Genomic DNA, 24,007 nt, shown 5'->3' on the forward strand with positions numbered 1-24,007 from the left:
CTTTATTAGTCTTGCTAGCAGTATATCAATTTTGTTGATCCTTTCAAAAAACCAGCTCCTGGATTCATTAATTTTTTGAAGGGTTTTTGTGTCTCTATTTCCTTCATTTCTGCTCTGATTTTAGTTATTTCTTGCCTTCTGCTAGCTTTTGAATGTGTTTGCTCTTGTACTTTTCTTGAGAAAACTATTCCACCTTTTAAAGACAGAAACATCTTATGACTGGGTCCTTATGGAGACAGAATACTTTATTGTGGGATACAAAACTTATGAACCTGAGCTACTTAACCGCTATGTATATAATCCCTAGGTTACACCAAGTATATGGCATGTAGCAGAATCCTGTCTTTAGAAGACAATTGGATTCCTAACGATCCTGAAGGAACCAGTATTTGCTTAAGTAAGTGGTTATCGTTCCTATAAACCTACTGCTTCTTTTCTTTTTCTTTTTAGCTGTCTCTTATGATATCATAGAGTTCCCCCTCAGCAGCTTAATAAAGAAACAAAAACAAAACAAATATATGTTTGTATATGTTAAGCGATTCCTCTCCTTTCTTTATGCTATCATTTTACATGATTTTATCTGGGATAGTTAACTTTGCATTTGAGTCTTTATACAAGTTATCAAAGGACATTGTTACTAAGTTTAGTAAGTTTAAATGACATCTAGATAAGCATAAGGAGACTAATGGGACTACTTGCCTATAATATGATAGAGATGATAAGCAAGTTTTAATTTGTACTATAGTGGTTGATAGTATTAAGTAGAAGACTGATAGAGTAGTTGATGTTTAACAGCTCTAATATAGATAGAAGTTTGTATAGGTTAAAAATGGAACAAACATAAAACATTGGAGACTCAGTATCATTTCTATAACCTTTTTCCTTCTCTCCTATGTCATATGGAAAGAAGTTTGAAAATGAATTTCCCTAAATCTCTTCACAATATGTTTATAGAATAGAAGGTGACACTTAAAAATCTAAAAGATGAGAGAGAAAGAAATCTCATTTTCTGGCAATAGCTGCATATAGGTAGTTGAATTTCTAAGCTGTGGCTTCCAGATGTTGTGGGATTAATCCATTTTGGTGCTTTAGGTATATGGGATTATTTGTAGCAGTTCCCTTGCAATTATTATGGAATATCTTTTGCCAAAGAAGAATTAAGATGAGTGCTAGTTTATACAGGATATGTTAAATAGTTACTATGTAAAAAATAATAAATGAAGATACATGTTTAGTTAAATGAGTAGAAAAAACAATTTGCACCCTAGTATTAAAACTAAGAGAAAACAATAATGTTTTACTCATTTAAACATACCTTTGCAATAGGTTAAAACTAGCGTTTATTCTAATGTTTGTAAACATAAAAATACAATTGACAAATCTGTTAATTAGGCTAAAGACCATAGTACTATTATTCAAGATAATTGTAAGGTAACTAAAATCCCATAGATTCAACAAAACTGACAAAGTAAAATAAAATGAAAGAGTGGTTTGACTCTTGAACACAGCTAAGGTAGGGAACTTATGAAGTGTGTAGTTCAAACATTTTAGTTAATTTCATGAACATTCTTTGTTTCAAAAAAAATTATAAAATTATAAAGAAATGGCTTATAGTAAAAAATATCACATAAACTTATGCAATTGAAGAGCTTCTCCTTACTTGTTCACTCTATATATTAACTGGAATATATTTAAGTATAAATTTATACATCAATACATATGCATGTATATGTCTGTGTCTTTATATATCTTCACTGTGTACTCATTAAAAAATTAAATCTCAATTTATTAGTAATTTAGGATCTTTCATTGTTTTTGTCTTATTTAAAAAAAGATATTTTAATTTTATTTTTCTTTTTAAATATATCTGTATAAAACAAGTAAATGCATAGCATGCTGTATTAACAACATATTTACTTGAAAAAATAACTTTGAAATTGTAAAAACTACATAAAAATAATGCTGTGCAATCTTTAAGTATGCCTTTTTAAAAAGCACTTAGTAAAATGATAATAATTGACTATGTAATTTAAAGATGAGACATGTTATAAACATCATTTGAATATATAATTAAGAATATAAAAAAGGTAATAAAAATAGCACAAAAATAGATTCCACTATGCCTAAGCCTCATCCTCCTTTCTGCAGATGGTCTGTTGAGGAAAACATCTCTGGGAAACTAGCCATTAATGGAATCAGTGGAAGTGGACAGTTAAACATTAGCTGGAGGATTTAAAAATTACTTGGGTCTGCTTGGCAAGTACACTATAACTGATGTTATAAACCCAATGATATAAAAAGTCTTGCTTGAGTGGAAGGGAGGCATTCAAGGACAAATGGGATTCTCAACTTATTTAGGTGGTATCACTGGTGATGATTATCTTCATAAGAATTGAACAGAAAAAGATGCTCTTTTAACCAACAAGATAAATGTATTTGTTTGTTAAGCTTTTTTTCGCAACCATTTTTATGCAATTAAGTTATTTATACTTTAAAATTGTAAATTATTTAATCTCTCCATGCATTAGTTCCATCTTCTATGAAATAGGGCAATAATTTTGTCAAACTCATAGAGTGCTTTTTGGATTAAATGATATAATACAGGTGGAGCATTTAGAAAACGTACCTAGAAAATCAGCATTAGTAAATACTACTGTAATCAATATTTTATATATATTTATGTAATATATTGTATAATATGTAATTATTTTATAAATAATAAAATTAAATTATATTGGGAACTTGTGTCTCATAAGACTGTCTATTGTTAATCTTCCACCTTCTACAATCTCCCAAATGAGAATAATCAAATAAAACTCAAATAAATCAATAAAACCATAAATAAACTTTAAAAAAAATGCAACTGATTTTTAACAAAGGTGCATAGTCATTTCAGTAGACAAAGGAAAGTCTTTAACAAACAGTGCTACAATATTTAGTTACACATATGCAAATAGTTAAGCTTCAATCTATAACTTTTAAAATGTACAAAAATCAGAGCAAGTTGTTCATAAATCTAAATGTAAAATCTAACTCTATGAAACTTTTAGAAGAAAATATAATGAGAAAATCTCCATGAATTTAACATAGACAAAATCTCAAGATACAACACCAAAGCATGATTTATCAGAAAAATATGATAAATGTCACTTCATCAAAAGTAGGCAAATTTGCTCTTTGACAGAAACTCTGAAAGAATGAAAAGGCAAGTCATAGAGTGGGAAAAAAAATGCAGTACAAATATGTGATTTAAAAAACCACAAAACCAAAAGCCTGGTATCTAGCACATATAGAGAACTCGATAACAGTGATACCACAACCCAGTTTTTCAAAGTTTACAAAACATGTGAGCATACAATTCACAAAAGAAGATAATGCATTTAGTAAATAAGCACATCTATAGATATTCAACATTAGTAATCATTATGGAAATGCAAATTGAATTCACACTAAAAAGCATTAGAACTCTATTAAAATATCCAAATTTAAAAGATTCATAATAGAAAGTGCTGCTGATGATGAAGTACAACTGAAACTGTTATTACTTGTAGGTTGAACCTGAAAGGGAACTACCACTTTAAAAAAAATTTAGCAGATCCTTAAATAGATAAATATCTCCCTACCACATAACCCAGCCATTCCTCTATTCGTTTGTCAATTCTAGAGAAATAAAAGCATATGTCTATACTAAGATTTTTACACAAATGTTTATAACAGCTTCATCTATAAAAGCTTCAAACTGGAAATAACCCAATTGTTGAGCAATATACACTGCAATATTAGATGCTTGGCAACAGTGGAAAAAATATTAACAGTTGATACATGGACAATCATGGATGGATATTAAAATAATTATGCTGAATAAAATAAACAAGAAAAAAGGGTACACGTCCGACGGCGGAATCCTCGCCAGAAACCCCGCCCTTCTCCTCCTTGCACTTCCGTGCCCCACTCCTGCATCAATGGCATGAGTTTACCTATATAACAAATTTGTACATGTAGCCTTGAACCTAAAACAAATATTAAAATAAAAAAGCAGAATTACCATTAAATCCAAAGATCCCACTATGGTGTATGTATCCAAAGAAAAATAAATTGTTTCTCCAAAAAGACACATGCACTCATATGTTCATTGCAGCACTATTCACAATGCCAAAAACGGAATCAATCTAGGTGCCCATTAATGGTGGATCGGATTTTAAAAATTTGGTACACATACAGCATAGCATACTATGCAGCTTTAAAATCAGATTTTTTTTTCAGTAATATGGATGCTGCTGGAGCCCATTAATCTTAAGCAAATTAATACAGGAACAGAAAAACAAATACCACGTTCTTACTTATAAGTAGGAGCCAAACATAGGGTACACACAGACACAAAGGTGAGAACATTTGGGACTACTAGAAGAGGGAGAGAGAAAGTGGAGAGAGGACTGAAAAACTACCTCTTGGGTGCAATTTTTCAGTACCCGAGTGACAGAATTAATCATACCCCAAACCTCAGCATCATGCAAAATACTCATGTAACAATCCAGGACATGTACCCTCTGAATCTAAAATAAAAGTTGAAAGTATTTTTAAAAATTGGAACCACAAAGAAGGTAAGTTACTTTGATAAGGTCTCACAGCTCACATGTGGCAAGGCAAAGATTTGTCTGTCTCATTGCAAAACACACCTGAAAACTGCAAAGTACTAATAACTGTTTTATTATAGTGTTGAAGGATGTTTTGTTATTTGTAATGTTTTCACTTGGAAATTATAATAATAATTTACTTTAGAAATGTATATATGTAGAATTTCTTATGTACTGTCATTTTGATTCAAGTAGAAATCATGCCTGCTATGACCCATCTGTTTTGGAACTGAGACAAAGAAACAGAGAGATGGGAAAATTCATTTTCTCTCTAAAAGCCATCTCACATTCCAATGTGATTGATCAGATGACACTTCAACATCCAGCTTTAGTGCAACCAATAGAATAAATTCAAACAATGTGTTTTATTGATTTGAAAATCGGAGAATTACATGTTTCAACTCACAAAAAAGTTTCTAGGGAAAGACAATGGAAGAGACAAAAATAAGGACCCAAGAGGAACATATAGCCTCTGACAGGTACAGCTACAAAAAAACAGTGAGCACAGCATAATCTCTAGCCAGATAAACATAAAACTTCATTAAAGGCCTTTTGACCTCTCTTCCTTTCACCCACTAAATCATATCCAGTTTTCAACAAAAACTTACAAGGCATACTAAAAGACAAAAAAAAAAAAAAAAAAAAAAAAAAAAAAGAACACATTTTGAAGAGACACAGAAAGTGTCAGAACCAAGACTGTGACATGAAAGATGTTATTATTATCAATCCTGATTGTGAACATAACTATAATTAATATGCTAAGGACTCTAATAGAAAAAGTAGACATCATGCAAGAACAGATGGATAATGAATGCAGAGATGGAAACTCTAAAAAAATGAAGAAAATGCTATAAATGAAAAACACTGTAACAGAAACAAAAAATTATAATTACTACTTCAGTTACAAAAATAGCAGGCTTTGTTTGAAGCCTTTTGTGTGAAAGTTTGTGAATGTCTGAGAACTTAATACTTCTAAATATCACTTGGATTTTGGAAGAAAATTAAAATTAAGAGTTCTAGAGATTTTAATATTTTTTATTTGCTTATAAGTCGTAAAGTGACTAGTTAACATTATTTCTCTTCACACATGTATGTACTTATTTTCTATGGGAAGTGGTAATAGTTTGATTTAGTTCTAACTTTGATTCAAAGCCTTTTTCTGGCCCTGTGAGCACATGAAAAAGGTCTCCATGCCAAAGTTGTGATTAACTTTATAGATTCAGGGGAATTATGGAAATGCATCATGCAAAATGCCTACTTGCCAAAATTATTCCATGACCTTGTGCTTAGGCTGAGTTTTAAATAATTCAGTGATGTATTGAATGAATAAATTTGTATTGCTTGTTACTCTAAACAGTCATGCATTCACTTTTCCTTGCCATTTTTAATAAAGCCTAGTTTTCTAATATTCATGAAATATTGCATTTCAATTAAATTACATAGGTTTTGAAAAAATAGTTTGCCCTAAGCTGTTTAGTGTTGACACCAACTGTCATTTACTTTTTCTTTGGTATAATGCTCAAGGAGTCTTTGAGTACAACTAATGCAAAATACTGTCACTTTTCAATGAGATACTTTTTGATCATGTATAACAGAACACTGTTGGAGGAACTGGATAATAAATACAAATGGTATTTTGTGTATGGGGCATATGATGTATTAAAATATCCAGAAAATTTCAACTTAAACTTTTGCTAATTTATTGGAAATTATAAGTGTATACTGTCCCAAATCGTCTTAATTTCAAGTGTATGCACATAAATACATTATCCTCAAAGTTTTCCTTTTTCTCCCATTCACATTACACATCTTCATAACACAAAAATAACTGGACAAGACCAAGTGGCTTTTTGGATTATTAGACTTATTTGCTTTTTAAAACCATGCACTGTCATGTAGCTGTTACATTTTACTAACCTGTTGAATTTGTCCTATATTTAATGATATTTATGCCTCAAATAATTTTGATGTTCTCAGGTTATTTCTTAGTGAATCAGAACAGTAGTTCTTTAATTAAAAAAAACTTTCTATGATTAGAAACAGCAGCAATAATAATTCTAGTTATTATATGTTGTACTTTACAGATATTATCCTATATTTAATTATAATACACATAGTTAATGAACTGGACCTTGCATAGCAGCATATTTTTATCCAACTTTAGGCATAGTAAAACTATAACAGCCATCCCATTAAACAAAAGAAATATAAAATTGAAATGTGTGACGTTTTACACATGAAAAACCATGAATTATTAGCATCTACATACTAATAAGCACTTTGCACATGTCTTTTTAAAAAATGTATACGATACCATTGATTTTGGTAGCTTTGAATCATTTCACATTAAAATTATTGGCATTTTCATAACAAAACATCCCTTTTAGGTACCCTCCCATTCACCTTAGCTCTCTTATTTTATAAAGGCAGGTGATTTCAGGCAGCTGGGATTTGATGCCACAAAAGAATTTTAAATGTATTCCTTTGCAGAGGGCTTAGAAAAAGACACAGTCAGAGTCTGTCATGAGGATTTTGTAAAGCATTTTCATTTTTATAAAAATCAAGGAAATACAATCCTATTCATTTATTCTCTTTAATCCACTCGATCTACACTGTAGCAGCCATTAGTGTAGCAGCATCAGAAAAGGGTAACCTCAGATACCCCAACTACCACACACTCACTCATTTCTTTTGTGTAGATAATTATTAAAATAATATATATTATATTAATATAGCCAAATATAGTGTAAAATAAAATCACATCTGTATAACGATTTTAGATTTATTAAAGTTGATCTCATTAACATACTCTGACATTTCCCTCAGCCCCTATGCAAAAAGACTCATTTTATCTCTAGCCACATAAATGAGCAGACTTCTAAGGTAATCCCTAGACTCCTGCCCTGTTATACATGCCCTGTATGTATAAATTTGTGTACATACCTTGTATGTGTTAAATTTCCTCTTTTTGAATATGGGGAAGCTGTTAATATAATATGATAGCACCTCCCTTGATTGTCCCTTCATATGGCAAAAGTGATGATATAGTCACCCCCATGATAATGCCACAAAGACTCCTGTTTATTACACTAGATAGCAGAGACACTTTTCTGCTGTCTTTGAAAATGTAAACTGTCATGTTGTGACAGAGCCAAGTAGCTACGATCTGAGGGTGGCCTCTGGGGCCTGAGAGTAACCCCCAGAAGACAATCAGAAAACAATAAAGACCTCAAGTTGCAACCACAATTAATGAGTTCTGCCGACCACTCGAGTGAGCTCGAGGAACCCAAGCCTTAGAAAAGATTGCAGCTTCAGCGAACACTTCTATATCCGTCTTTTGAGCAAAGAACACGGGTAACCCAGGTTAGGTTTTCTTACCTACTGGAACAGTGAGACAAATGTATGTTGTTTTTAAGTGCTGAGTTTGTACTGATTTGTTATGCTACAATAGAGAATGAGCCCAACATACAAGGGTTTCAAATTTGAACAGGTATCAAAAAATCATAACAAATATTTCAAAGTGTCTTTCAAGATATAACAATATTTATCTTTGCTTTAATGTATTGGAAGTTATAGATGTAAATTCTAAATAATATACATTAGAAAATATTACAGCCCAGGATATTTATATACATATATGAGTGTGTGTGTATGTCTGTGTAAAATGACACATATGCGTCCCTACATATATTCATGTTTACACACACACACACACACATCACAAATATTCATCACTAAATGATATAAGGAGAAATATTGCCCTAAATAAAGTGAAAGTTTAAAGTTAACCAATGTTTTATATCTTTATCAGAATTAAGGGAGAATGCCTGCAGCAGAAAAGATGAAAGAATTGTGTAAGTTAGAGGTTTATTACCATTTTTTACTGCAGAAAATCAATGTTGCTGATAATGTACCTTTACATTTTCAGCGTAAATACGAATATAAAATATTTAATTGAAAAAATAGAATTATGTTTCAAGTGATGGAATTTTTAATTTAAACCTTAAAAATAATTTTAAATTTTAAATAATTTTATTGCATTACATTCTAAAAAGCAGATACAAACTTAAATCATTTTGAATCATTTGTAAATTGAATAAGAATAAAAAGTTTAATGCATCAAAGTCAGTGTATAAAATAATAGATTAGCACCATCCTCTTCGTGCTGATCTGGGATAGAGACTGATTTCTCATGAAATCTGGCTACTTAAAGTGTATGACACCTCTCTCTCTTTGCTACTGTTTTTGCCATGTAAAGGGCCTGCTCTACTTTGCCTTCTGCCATGATTGTAAGATTCCTGAGGCTTCCCCAGAAGCAGATGCTGGCACTGTCCTCCCTCTATAGCCTGAAGAACTGGAGCCAATTAAACTTCTTATAAATTATTCAGTTTCAGGTATTTCTTTATAGCAATGCAAGCGTGGCATAATACAGAGCCGTCACGTATGCTGCATTCGAATTTGTATTTCTAATACAATGTGGTTTTTATGTATTACCAATATCATTGATTCATATATTCTAATTTAAAAATAATAACAAAGTCTTCTGTTAGTGTTAAGATAACTATAATATCATTCTATTTATGAGCTAATAGAAATTCATCTAAGATATTGCTTACATTGCATTTAGAGATACTGAGAAGAAAATAAAACTTAACTTTGGTTTATAAATACTGAAATTTGTGCCATAGTCTAGCATTAGGTGAATACTGGAGTATTAGATTTACTCTATAAATGGACTAAAATTTAAAAATCTGAAAATATATTTGGAGATATTAATTGTAAACTTACATTGGTTATTCTTAATGGAATCACTGCCTATTAGGAGAGATTCTGACATAAATTATTCCTTTAATAAATTATATTTTTGACAGCAGAGCATAAAGAAATTTAAAATAAATAAAGGGTCTAAAACTGATTAAATATAAGATTATGTAGAAAAAGTGAAGCTTTAAGATGAGCCCTATGTAAAAGTTACTAATCCTACCTTTCGGCCTAACTTTTGATTTTTGGTTACTAAATATAAGCCAATATTCAACTCCAAAGCAATCTGGAATAATTATAAAGTTAAGCACTTTATCGCTTAACACTTGAATTTTCAAAGGAAATAACATAATTTCTGAAGGTGGTTGTAGTTATGTTGTTCTTATTGAAATACATGATGATTTCTTATTATTAATTTTACCTGTATTGCATCATTTGACATTGTAGTTTTGGGAGGTTTTGCATAATATTTTAATGTTTAATGTTACTAAATATCTCTTTACCAGCATGCCTTGACATCAAGCGATGGTGAGCCTACGGCTCAGATCTAGACAGTTCTTATTTTTGATGTTCGTATATTCTTTAGAAGAACCTTATAGTTTTTTTAACTAACTTGTTTAAGAAAATTCAAAATTCATACACTTTCTAAAATATATATTTTGTTGTTATTACTATTTAATGGTACACATTTGTAAAAATATATTTAATTTAATTTTATATTTATGAGTACATTTAATTTTGATTGGTATGTTTGCATGGATAGTAAATCGTTCTAATCAGTCTCTGATAAATTTGAAATGCATTTCTTAATTACTACTCTGAGAAATTTGTTGATATCCTCATCATTCCAGTTTTATATGCAATGAATTAGACACTAGGGAGAACCCAATATTTTTCTATTGCATGTGAATATTGTTCCTTAGCTTTTTCAACACCTGTTTTGTATTTTGTTATTCTCACTGTATTTTAATTAGTAAAATTAATGCTAACATTTCATAATATTAATTTATGTAGCATTTAAAGGTACTTTCATCTTTCACCTGGAATTTCCAAACGCTACATATTCATATCATAATTGATATTCATGGTTAACTTCTAAAGCAATTAAAAAACATTTTGTGACAGGGTGTATTCTTCAGTTGCCTGAATCTATACAAGTATTATTTCTTAAAATTTTAAACTTTATAGAGCATAGTAAACTACATTGAATCACAATTATATACGCATTGTACAAATTAGTATTTTTCTTTACAGTTAATACTATTAATTTTCCCTACCAGATCTGTGGTTATAGTAAAGCCTTCCTAACAGCATATATAAGAGATGTCTAAATGGAACTATAAAATTTATTTGGGAGTAGTAAATGTCATTTTTTTCAAAATTATTTTTATAATAACATGGTAAGAATATTGGAGCTACATTTTGTGTTTTTTGGAGGTTAAATATGATCTTTACTGAATGCATATATAAATAATGATAATATAAGCTGTGCATCTCAGTAGTTAAGTATATTATAGCAATATGTATTTTACTAATAAAGACATTGCTTATTAGCATAAATAAGGAATAAAATCATTTATTAGGACTTCATAAAGTGTAATGATAAAAAATGCTCTCATTTTTCAAAAAACCTTTTTTTATTAATGGAAAACAAATATTGAGACAAAAGTACATAATGCTACATATTTATAGTACATGTTAGTAGTATTTTAGTATCAATTATTTATTTAAAAAAGAATTATCAGATAATAGTTTTAGAAAGTAATTACAGAAAAATGACAAACCCCACGTTAGAAGCTGAGATGTGTGAGAATAACTTTCTTTCAACTTAGCACCTTCAGCCTATGCTCATATTTCTTATTCTTCTTTGTGTTTACATTAGCATATTTAAACACAGACCATCTACTGTGTCAAATATACATTGATGACAGTGGCAGCTTGAAACTATAGAATATTAGTATAAAATTACAGCAAGTTACCAAGTAAGAACACAACAGAGAAATTAAATAGTGGTAACTACCAGTCTTCAGTTTATCACTTTCCCCCAAATCCTGAGAATCTCTCCTTCTTTGATTCATTCCACTTTAATTTTATTTATCTGGAACTGAATAAAGTAACACCTAATTTATCTATAAGCTATGTTTTAAAAAAACTGGGAGTTATCTATTCAAATGTGTCCAGCTGTCTTGCTTGTTTGTATTTTAATTGATTTATAAATGTTATTTTCATGTATTTTAGGACTCTTTGCTTATATGTGATATATTGAGGATTGTCTATGTGTTCACTGGTTATACATGATTCATGGTATATATGTTAAAGCTTCTAAGAAATGTACTGTTGTTAACGGTGCTATGCTTGGCTTAAGTTAAATCTGGCTAAAAGTAAGTTTTTTTGTGTATTAGTTTTAGTTCTCTTTATATTTTCTCCTCAAAGGAATGTGCAAATTCAGAGAATTCTAGATGGCAAATGCTTTTTTCTTAACTTCTTAGAGTTAGCAAATAATTGTATGCTTTAGAATAGAAAAGAATTTGGTAGCCACCATACTTAACTTTATTCTTTAAATTGATCATTTTTTTAGATAGAGTAAAATTATTTGAACATGAGGATATGATTAGCTGATGGAGTAGATTACATTTTATGTACCATTGAAACAGTTATTGATGCTTATTTGATTTGGGCAGCTTGTAAAGAAGTCTTGTGTGCATCAAGAGACACACAAGGAAGCACTCGCACAAACACACACATACACACACACCTGACATATAAACATTTAATTACCCTTGCTATGTAAATTAACTAAACACACTAAGAAACAGCAGATGGTTATTAATAGCTTATAGCTGATCTCTGTTTATGACCTAAACACCAAGGGAAAAATCTGGCAAATGAATTAATTTGTGTTGCTTATATATCTTTTATTAAATATACTTATTTGGTTGAAAATTTGGTTGGCTTTCTTCACTTATTATAAAACTAGAGTGCCCAAAAGAAACTAGGAATATGAAATATAACTAAAGCTCTAATTTGGTGTTCACTTGATTTCACAGAAATTACTAGTTTTGGTCAAAATTGTTGCAGTCTGAGAGAAGGCACTTCATGAAGATATAGATTATAAAGGCAATAATTTTGAGTATTTGGTGCTCTATTTTTAATATAGTAATCAGTTTTATGTCCAGGATAATTATGAATGATACTTTTATTATTCCATAAGGTATGTAGAAGATCAGAAGTACTATTTTGTCTCATCCATCACATTAAAAACTCATTTTACATACAATACCAAAAAAATTAAGTGGCATTGTTTGATGAAATTATTTTTCAAGGACATAACATTTTGCAGGATCCTATTCATGCATATTTTACCATCAATGGTGACTGATCCTTTGCAGCTCCTGCAATCTACCCTGCATTTGACTTTTAAATTCTAAGGTCTAAAAGTAAAATCTATTTATTTTTATTATCTAGGACATAATCATGCTGAAAACTAATTTACATTATGTAGTGATTTCCTTTCCTTAAATATTATTTGGTGATAGGGGGAAGAACTAGAAAAGCAAAATGTACATCAACTTATAATCATTTAATTTACAAGTGAGAAATTTAACCTAAAGTAGCAAATAAAAGGTAGTGTAATAAAATTGGCCTTAATGAGCTTTGCATATTTAATCTGTCCAAAGAACATTTCTTACAAAGCAAAGACAGAATAATATTGACTATACTACAAAAGCTAGATGACCTTCTGACTATATTAAAGTTCTACCCTCCCTGCCTTTATTTGAGGTAGCTTAATGCATTTTTCTTCAGGTAAAAAAATACTAATCATTATTCCCTTTTCTAGAATTTTAAACATGCCTAGCTAAGCTCGTATTCTTTCTCAAAAGCACTAAACCTATGAAGTTAATTTTTTTTTTTAAAAAGTCTATCCAGTTTGGGAATACTAACATTAAATCCATTGAATCATAGTTTCAGATAAAAAACACTGAAATTTAAGTGTATAGACAGAACTCAGAAAGTAAAAACACTCAGTACTCTGTATCTTAAAAATACATCTTTTCACGATATTAATGTAAAATTTGCGTTGATGGGTTTTAAAGCTACTTCTATTAGAAGACATCATTTTCACAGCTTAAAGATCAATATAAATGACAATTAAGCAGGAAAAGTTATTAAAATGTTACTTTTTATGTAAGATTATATTAAATCTGTAAAATATATTATTTCCCCATTTTCAAAGTAAAATTTGAATATTTAATGAAGAACAAGAGGATAAATCAATTTCAATATTTACTTTAAGAGCAAAAATATTCATGTACAGTTTGGATTTAGATACAAAATTTATGACATTTTTATCGTAAAAGCTAATAAGAAATAAATCAGTCATTCAAAATAATATAAAACATAGTTGTTTATGTAAAAATGGTTTTCTTTGAGAAGCTAAATTTAATAGATCATTGTTTTAAGTTCATATCTGATCATAATAGTTGAGCTGTAGTATGGGAATTTTAGGTAATGTTGGTAAGAATAAATAATATTGAGTAATTTAGAATTACAAAGTATTCTTTACCCTCTTAAGAAAATATTACTTCTGACTGAGTTTTTAAATTCCGTATAGTCTTCATAAGAACAGACCTAATTGGATCTTCAAACAACCTCAATCTTCTTTCTACCTGAAGGCCTTCACATAACTATTGTGTCATCATCGTATTCTATTTTGCCACTTCTCTTCATGACTCTGATCCATCAGGGGCTAAAGTAAGTATCACTTCCTTGCTGAAGATTTCCCTGAGCATCTATTTCCACTTTCTCGGAATCAGTTTAGTCCGTCTATTACACACTCTCTAAACATCATGACTTTGATTATTATTGGTGACACTTATAAAATAAAATATATTTTATTAATTTGTATTATATTAAATTTCTTTCACTTTTCTACTATAAGTGTAAAGGCTCATAATATCAGAGATTTCTTTCACCTTTTCTAGCTCTGAATCTATGACTAAACATTCACTAAGTAACACAAATTTTGAATAGAATTATTTTATTTCAATAGTTTAAATATAATTCTGGTGTTGATAGATTATGTATATATCTATTTATAAATTATATAACAGATTGACGGCCATGTGTATATTTAAAAACCACCATTTCAACTATTTTCAGCTTACTTGAATCACGTTTTATTGCTAACCATAATTCAAAAACTGCCATAAATATTCTCCGGACTTTTGGGTTTAAAATTTGACTTCTTTTAGAAGATGTGGCTCTTATGCCATCAGGATTCATAGTGTGAGTGAAAATATGTAGTACCTATGAATCACTAATCAACACTGATGAAAATGAAATATTAGGGAGTCCCAAATTCAGATTCTTTGTTCCCAGCTACCCTCACCACGTTGCTTGGAAACTTATCCTGCAAAACTCCATTTTAAAATCTCCCCTAGGTAACGCTATTCCACTGAACGTCAGACCTCAGACCTGCCCTGTAGCTGAGCATTCCATCCTGTTCATCTCACTTTATCTAGTTTATAGATTCGTTATATACTGTTGTGAAGGTTATTACACAGTGTTTCTACTTTTTGAACACTTTGCCTCCAATATTATACACTGTTGAACTAAGAGCAGGGACACTGTTTGATTCAATTTTATATATCTCACAAATCTTTCATTTTAAGTAACTAAAAACCGTACCACTATTTTGACAGAATGAAAAAGAATTATCTAGATCAATTTTATAAAAAAAATTATTAAAATTGTATTTATTAGCATGCTTTTGAAATTCATGATTTACTGATTCATTGTGAATGCTGGTAACTTATTCTTACAGGTCAGTAATAGCGAAATGTAGTAGGCTTCCAATGTTTGAATCCATGCCCCCTGTTTGACAATAATAAGAACCTCATCCAAGAATATTAATTTAATTTCGTCTGCCACATCTCAATAGTTTTAATGGAAAACAATTAATTGGATGACCCTTTATTTAGTAGAATAACATAATGCAGAACCCAATCTAGATTCACAGACAGCTTTTATAGAAGGGGTTGAAGTGATGAGATCCCACTTCCTCCTCTGTTTCCTAAGATAGCAATCTCTCTTCCTTTTTACAAAATTCTTGCTAATCAGAGGCTATCATACAATGAAAAAAAGGAAAGAACATGAAAACAATAGAATAACATATAGCAAATAAATTAAATTTCTTCTAGTAACGCTCCACGATGGAACACTAAAACTGATGTCATCATTTTGGAACCACATTATATATTACGACTGATGACTCCCTGCTTCTTTATACCTGACACCTTACTAATCAGCTTTTATTTCCCCCATATGTAGCTTTTAATCCAGTCTCCGTTGTTCTTCTCTGTGCTCTTTTAAATGGCATTGCTCTCACAAAGTCTCTATTCTAGGTTAAAATTAAAAGAATGAACAATTTTTGCTAATTTTTTCTAATAGCATTTATTAGTCTTTTATATAATAACATTTTTGAAAGGTTTCTTAATCTTCTTTTCAATTAATGACATATTTAGTTCAATTGTGTAAATGAATTATTTTTATAAAACATCAATTTCTTAATATCAGTACTTATTTAAAACTGAATTTCACTATTTTACATTACTACCAAATTTAGTAACATACTACATATTATTGTGTATTTTTTGTCAAATTTCTATTAGTGATGTGTATTTAGTAATATAAGAATATGTTTGTATTCATTTGTAATCTTTATAGGTTTTACTTTATAGGTTACTATAAAGTAAATCCCTTTACTTTTATAGGTGTGAGAAAATTAAATAGTTTGCCTTTTCCTCAGGAAAACTGGTTTTTAAACAATGCAATGAGATACTTTTCTAAAGTGATTGCATATAGCTTGTTTGAGTGACTTAGAAATAAATGGCAGAAAGTCTCCATCAACTTTTTATTCATGACATTATCCAATATGTTCACTGCCATTCACTGATAATGTCACAAATCACTCTGTTACCTACCACTGGCTTCCATTCAGGATGTTATTACTTACTCTCACATTTCTGCAGCCACTTATTATATAATTCAGTGGAGGGTAACCAACACATTTGAAAGCTTTCCCTTTCACCCCGCCCCTTGATTGACAGAATTCCTGATTTCTATTAGGAGTAGACTCATTTGTATGTAAAATATTCTGTAACATCCAATTGCTTGCATAAAAATGTAAAACAAACAAGAATCAATGAAATTTTGTCCTAGTTTCAAGTGACAAGTACTGGATGTTGCACACATTGAAGAACCCATCAGAGGAAATTTTGTGTATATGACTATTTTAAAAGAGTTTAAGAATATGTATTTTTAACTAAAATCCAAAACAAAATTTTAAGAGAGGAAATATCAATAACAGGGGCATCCTGGATTATTTGATTTTCAGGCTTGAAGGTAAACATAATTCAAGTGACAGATGAATGTACGCCTCCAGCTATACCTCTGAACATTGAACTGCATAATTTTTAATGTGACAGCAAAATGTTGGATGCCTACAGATTGTATAGTTAAATAACACAATCTATATTCACAGCTTGCCGATAGAACAGTTAGATCACAGAAACCATTCACTTACTAGTATTTTAATGTTTTATTTTTGCAGCCTTCTTACATTGTATTACAATTTAGGAAATATGCTTTATTTTTCATTCTAGAAAACAAGTGTCTCATTGGTAATAACCACAACCCAGACTATATTACTAAAACAACAGAAGGCAAAGCTTGCATGTTAAAATAATGTATATATTCACAGTTTTTATGTTGTTGAAAGTAACTAAAGATTTTTACCCAAAGTTCCCCTTGTTAAAAATTATATTATCTAAAAAGACTAAAATTGGACCCTCAACAGCAGTAATGTTATATTCTCTTTAAAGCTTAGGAATATAGTGTCCAACTATGAGAATAAACTGGAAAATTCTATCATTTAGGAAAGAACACACTCTATAAAGCAGTCTAATTAACCACAAGAAATGTGTTTGACTATAGATTTTATTATACATTTAGCCATTTGGATGGTCTTCAAAAATCTGGTGATTCATTGGGGAAAACGGCAATGACTGAGTTTAATAACTAATTAATTGAACTGCAGAAACTGACTAAGGATTAACTTCCAACATAACTCTCAAATGGAGTATGAAGTAACACAAAGAACAAGTGGATACATTCTAGAAATATTTAAAAAATAAATTGAAAAGGGCTTAAGCATTTCAACTGGTTCCCCTTCTAAATCATAACTTCTCTGATTTCATATTATTGAATAGGTTATTTTGATGTCAATTAAATAACAAACCCTCTCTATCTGCTTAATGTGCGTGCATATGTAAAACACTGATGGATAATTGTAATGACATCACCAAAGCTATTAACTAGCAATTAGGTAAAATATTACACTATGGAAGAAGAAAGGCATAACCAATTGTCACTTATCACCCAACATCATCTAAGTATCTATGATATATCCAATTACTATGTTGCCTAGAAACATTTTATAAACTGTTTTCTACTTATTACTTGCTTTACTGGCCCTGTAAATACTATAATCATTTTGGGGAAAAAATGCAGGATATATAATTCTGTCAAATTCTAAACATTAGGTAGAGCTAGGTTGTCAGATTTCAGTTATTCATGCTTAAGTATCAAATAATGATTTTTAAGCCATTTATTTTATTTTCAAACTTTGAAATTTTAATTAGTTAAATGATTTAAATGTGAACGTGTGAAAAATAGAATTGTGAGTTTATACTTTTGTTTGTTTATTTGTTTGCTGTTTTGGTAGCATATCCTTTTTATCAATGAGTTTTTTGCTGCCAGAAACAGATTAAATGGGAATTCGCTTTTGCCATTTTTTCATTCACCTCTCATGTTTTAAGGTATGAAATAACTGTAAGGTATGAAATATGCTGATCTTGTGCTCAAGTAATGTGTCAATTGTGAAGGAAGGTGACCAAATATGCAAAAGGTAAAGCTTAGAAAAAATTAATTGTAATTGTGATACATAGCTTCTCAATACATGAGCTGAGGAAATCTCAGCATAGAGAGACATCACGTTGGTAGAAATAATCAGAAAATATTTTGTGAGAACTGTGACCTAATGGAAATTGTACATAGGTAGAGATAGTCAATCCATAGATTAGATACTCTAGAAAATAGGGCAAGTAGAATTTTACCATAGTGGTAAGTTAGGAAATACATTTGCCTGCTATTGACAAATTCCAAAAGTAATAATGGTTAAAATTAGGTAGAAGTTATTTTCTTCTCAAGTTAAAAAAATAAATAAATAAATAAAGAGCACTGAAAGCTCTGTTCATTTCAGACAAAATGCCAGACACCGAAGTCAGAGGTTTCCATATACTGCTTAGTTAGCTTTCAGGATTGTGTAAAGTGCAATATTTATAATCAATTACATATTAAATAGTATTCTGCTTTCCTTTTGTTTAATCTTATTCTATTTCCCACACTGGAGTGCAGTGTCAAGATCATAGCTCACTGAAGCCTCCAAATCGGGGCTCAAGTGGTACTCTCACCTCAGCCTCCAGAGTAGCTGGGACTACAGGTACATGCCACCACATTCAGTGAATTTTATTTTTATTTTTGTAGAGACAGGGCCTTGCTATGCTGCCCAGGCTTGTCACAAACTCCTGGCCTGACGTGATTCTCCTGCTTCAGACTCCAGAAACACTGAGATAACAGGAGTGAGCCACTTCACCCAGCCTTCTGCTTTCTGATCGAAGTCTGATATAGAATTTGAAACAAAAAATTATTTTAGGCTGGGGATGGTGGTTCATGCCTGTAAACCTAGTACTTTGAGAAGATGAAGCAGAAGGACAACTTGAGCCCAAGAATTGGAGACCAGCCTGGGCAACATAGGGAGACCCCATCTCTACAAAAACATTAAAAAAATATAGTTGGGTGTAGCAGCACACGCCTGTTGTTGCAGCTGCTTGGGAGGCTGAGGCAGGAGGACTGCTTGGGCATAGGAGGTCAATGTTGCAGTGAGCTGTGATCTCACGACTGTACTTTAGCCTGGACAACAGAGTGAAATTCTGTCTTAAAAGTAAATAAATAAGTAAAAATAAGATAGGTTGTTTCAGGAAAACAGAATCATACAAAATTAGTTCACTGAATAGATTTTGGATTATATAGAATGAGTTCTCTAATTTAATTTGACTACAAATTATATCAAATTTTGATCTTAGTAGATCATTGATGACATTATTTCCAGAGGAAAAGTGGACAATATATTGGAAAATCATTACTTAAAGTATTACCTGCGGATACTTATAATGAAATTATCATTGAAATTGAGGCTTGGGTTAAAAAAAGTCATTCTCAGAATATTTTTGCTAAAATAATGAATATAATGCAATTGGTTGCTTCTATGTTCACTGGAGAATGTGGGGAAATAAAATAATAAGCTCAGTGCTTTAATTCTTAAGATAAAATATTTGAGTAAGGAACAACAAAAGGTCTATGATTGTGCTTAACAGTCATTATTGGCTGTGGCTGCAGGGCTGATATTGCTCAAATCCATAGTAAGAGTGTAATCCTATAGGTGGCTGAGTTACAATACAAATTGAATTTACAACCTTGCTAAGTCTATTATTATAAAATTAGAACATTGGGAAGGAATGGAATCCTGAAAACTGGAATGAGAGCATGTGGGCAGATTCTTTTCAAATTGGAGATATGAAACTCACAAATTCCTTCTGATTTTCCTGGTCAATAAAACCAGACTTTTTTCCTTTCCTTGAGGAATTTAGTCTGCCATTGTCTAAATAATCATTAAATTCCTTCCATAAGGAAGTTGCCTACTGGAATGCTTCTGATCACCTTCTAGACCCATTCATGTAGGCTCTTATGGCCTCTAGTACCTCTCACCAGATTCAACTGCCAGCATGTCCCAAAGGGAAAAGTAAAACATGGAACCCATCAGGCATATTATGACAAGTTACCTCAATAAAAATGGGGAGAAATGTTCAGAAAGAAATCTTAAGGGTATTGTGTTAGAGTAAAATCAGTGCAGTGTTTTATCAGGTTGAAATCATTGATAGGGATACACTGATAAGGCATTCTAGGTTTATCATGTTAGCTAGAGTGAATGGGAGTGGCTCTCACAGTTTGATATGCTAAATAAAACCTAGACTCAAAGGTTACCTATATTAAATAAAAGTAAAATGCTAAATATTTCTTAGCATATGGTAAAGAAAGTCCCCAGAAGACTGGGGACACTAGAATGTTAGAGTAAATTTATCATGCAATAAGCCCAAACCATGTCCTTTGGAAAAGTTCAGAGAATACTGCTTTGTATAGGCTGTTATATATATATATATATATATATAGAGAGAGAGAGAGAGAGAGAGAGATTTATCTCAAAACCTATATATATATGTATATATGTGTGTGTGTATATATATATGTGTGTGTGTGTATATATATATATAGGTGTTTTTTTTGAGACAGAGTCTTCTTTCTTTTTTTGAGATGGAGTCTCGCTCTGTTGCCCAGGCTGGAGAGCAATGCCATGATCTTGGCCCACTGCAACCTCCACCTCCAAGATTGAAGCAATTCTCCTACCTAAGCCTCCCAAGTAGCTGAGAATACAGATGCCGCCACCACGCCTGGCTAAATTTTGTATTTTCAATAGAGACAGGGTTCTTCCATATTGGCCAGGCTGTTCTAGAACTCCCAACCTGAAGTTATCTGCCCACCTAGTACTCCCAATGTGCTGGGATTTACAGGCATAAGACACTGCTCCTGGCCTTGATAAATATATTTCTAAGAAGAATCCTAGCATTCTCAAACTCCAAATTGTCTCTTCTCTGTAGTTCAAAATTTATTATCTCTTCTCTGTACTCCAAAAATTATTGTGCAAAAATTTGCATTTGAACTACCTAACTCCTTAAATTTAATTTGGATGATGGCCCCCTGTGTGGTAAGGGCCAAGTGGTAGCATGTAATTGTCAAAGATAAAGTAGTTGTAGTTACTTTAATGGAAAGCACATATACACCATAACCACAATGATTTGCCCTGCAGAAATATTTGACATTGTCTAACTTATCATGGTGACCCTAGAATTGAAATAAATGGTCACTTTACATATTTCTTGAGTTATATAAATAGAAAAGCTCCTGATCTGGTGAACACAAGTATGAGTAAATTACTACAATAAAGAGTCACAAACCCTCAAAATATTTTCAAATTTAAGGAAATTCACAGCACAGAAATTATTATTTTTTAAAGACAGCGTCTTGCTCTTGTTGCCCAGGTTGGAGGGCAATGGTGTGATCTTGGCTCACTGCAACCTCTGCCTCTTAGATTCAAGTGATTCTCCTGTTTCAGCCTCTCAAGTAGCTTGGATTACACGCACCCACCCCATGCCCAGCTATTTTTTTTTCTATTTTTAGTAGAGATATGTTTCATCCTGTTGGCCAGGCTGTTCTCAAACTCCTGACCTAGGTGTTCCACCCACCTCTGCCTCCTAAAGTGCTGAGATTATAGGCATGAGCCATCACACCCAGACAGATGATTGAATGAAGAGGAGGCTTCATCCTCTTGAGGAAGTATCCTACACTGACAGAAATTTATAATGTAAGTCTTCCTTCAGCCTTCCCTTAAAACAACCTCACATTATTCACCAAGATGGCTGTATACTGAAGAAAGAAAATAATCAGAATATTGAGGCCCACCTAATACTGGTTTTAAATTGAGGCCCCAAATATCTCTATAGTGTGCTAGTCAAAACACAAGTTAATAGAAGTCAATCATTCAAAAGAGTTTTGTCGAGACCAGCTCAGTCGTGGAGCCCCTAACCCAGTGGTGCTAGAGAAATTAAAGGTACACATACAGCAATGTAGAGAGTGGAGTGGGAATCGGGGGGCTGACAGCCTTTAGAGCTGAGAGCCATGTACAGAGTTTTACCCACATATTTATTGACAACAAACGAGTGATAAGCATTGTTTCTATAGATTATAGATTAACTAAAACAGGAAACAAAGGGATGGGCTCTGGATAGTTATCTTCAGCAGGAACATGTCCTTAAGGCACAGATCTCTCATGCTATTGTTTGTAGTTCAGGAATGCCTTAAGTGGCTTTCAGCCCTGGGTGGGCCAGTTGTTCCTTGCTCTCATTCTAGTAAACGAACAACTTTCAGTGTGGGTGTCGTAGCCGTCATGAGCATGTTACAGTGCTGCAGAGATTTTGTTTATGGCCAGTTTGGGGGCCTGTCTATGGCCAGATTTGGGGGCCTGTTCTCAACATTTCCCCCTTTTTGTTTTTGCAAGACGATAAACGCAAAGGTGGCTTTATCACAGTGAGCTACTTCTTGCAGGAGTTGGGATCCACATGTACAGACTGTACAAGGACAAAAAACATAGATTAAAAGCACAATCATCATTGCCATCACAGAGCCTCCAATTGTTTTTATCCATTTTAATGGGTTAATAGCTGCTAATCTGTCTGTAGCTCTTCAAGCACTCCAGTTCCTGGCATTAAGTTCAGGTGTGCCTGGGATGATTTAAATATTTGTTCTTTTAATTTTGCAATATCCAAAGACAAGTTTGTAGAGTGTCCTTCTAGATGCTTTTTTATTCTTTCCAAAATTTTGATCTTATTAACAGCCATTAATAGTTTCCACAAATCCTTATGTTTAGCTCCTAGAGCGGGCCACATCATTTGAGGTTGAGGTGCCACTATACCTCCATGTTTCCTGATAATAGGAACTCTTGCCATACTTCTTACCGTTTCTACCATATGACTGTTTTGTTCAGACCAGCTGAACACAGTGTGTCCATGGCACGCAGACTGAGAGGTGCAATTCAAGCTAAACATTCCCTCAGGAGACCAGTTAATGATGATTCCATAGGAATCCATTGCACAGCACCTCTGCCTGTTCTGCAATGCAATCTTCCCAAACAAGTGCATTCAGTTTTTTCTGACCAGGTCCAATCCTGTTTACAAATAGGGTTTTGAGAGCAGTATGCCTCAATTATAGGAGCAGATTTATTATGGTAAATACTGAGACCACAAAGTATGTGTAACTGTGTCATACTGTGATTACATCCAGGCATTATTGCCAGTCAAGATTGATAGCGAGGGGGTAGGCAACTAGTGGCCTTTCCCAAACAGATAGGCAGGTGTTCAAATCCTAAAGAAATATTCATAACAGTTCCTTCCTCATGTGGGAGAGATGGGCCTCTACCATCTAAAGGACCGAGCATCCAAGAGCTATCATGATTGTAAACCTCCATTGGGGGGGTCTAGCCAAGTTACAGGCCATAGAAGTGGTGGAAAAGGTAAATATCCCCACTAAGTATAATTGTTCTCTGTGCCAGCCCTTGCTAAAGGAATACTCATGGCAATGGTGATCACCGCTATCATAGCTGTCATTAAATTACTTACTGTGACTGGTTGTCCCACTTTCCTCAGGTTTTCTTCCACCATCTGTGACAGCTTGTTGATCTGTTCCCAGGTAGGTGGCTATGTTCAATGGGTGTTGCTAATGACAGTCGGGGTCCTCCTCAGCATCAGTCTCAACATGGCTGCAACTGGGTTGTCTTTGGGATCCTACCAAAACCTCTTCCTGTGTATCTGGCTCATGATAAT

Source organism: Pongo pygmaeus, chromosome 3 (assembly GCF_028885625.2).
Source record: "Pongo pygmaeus isolate AG05252 chromosome 3, NHGRI_mPonPyg2-v2.0_pri, whole genome shotgun sequence".
NCBI classification, from domain to species: Eukaryota; Metazoa; Chordata; class Mammalia; order Primates; family Hominidae; genus Pongo; species Pongo pygmaeus.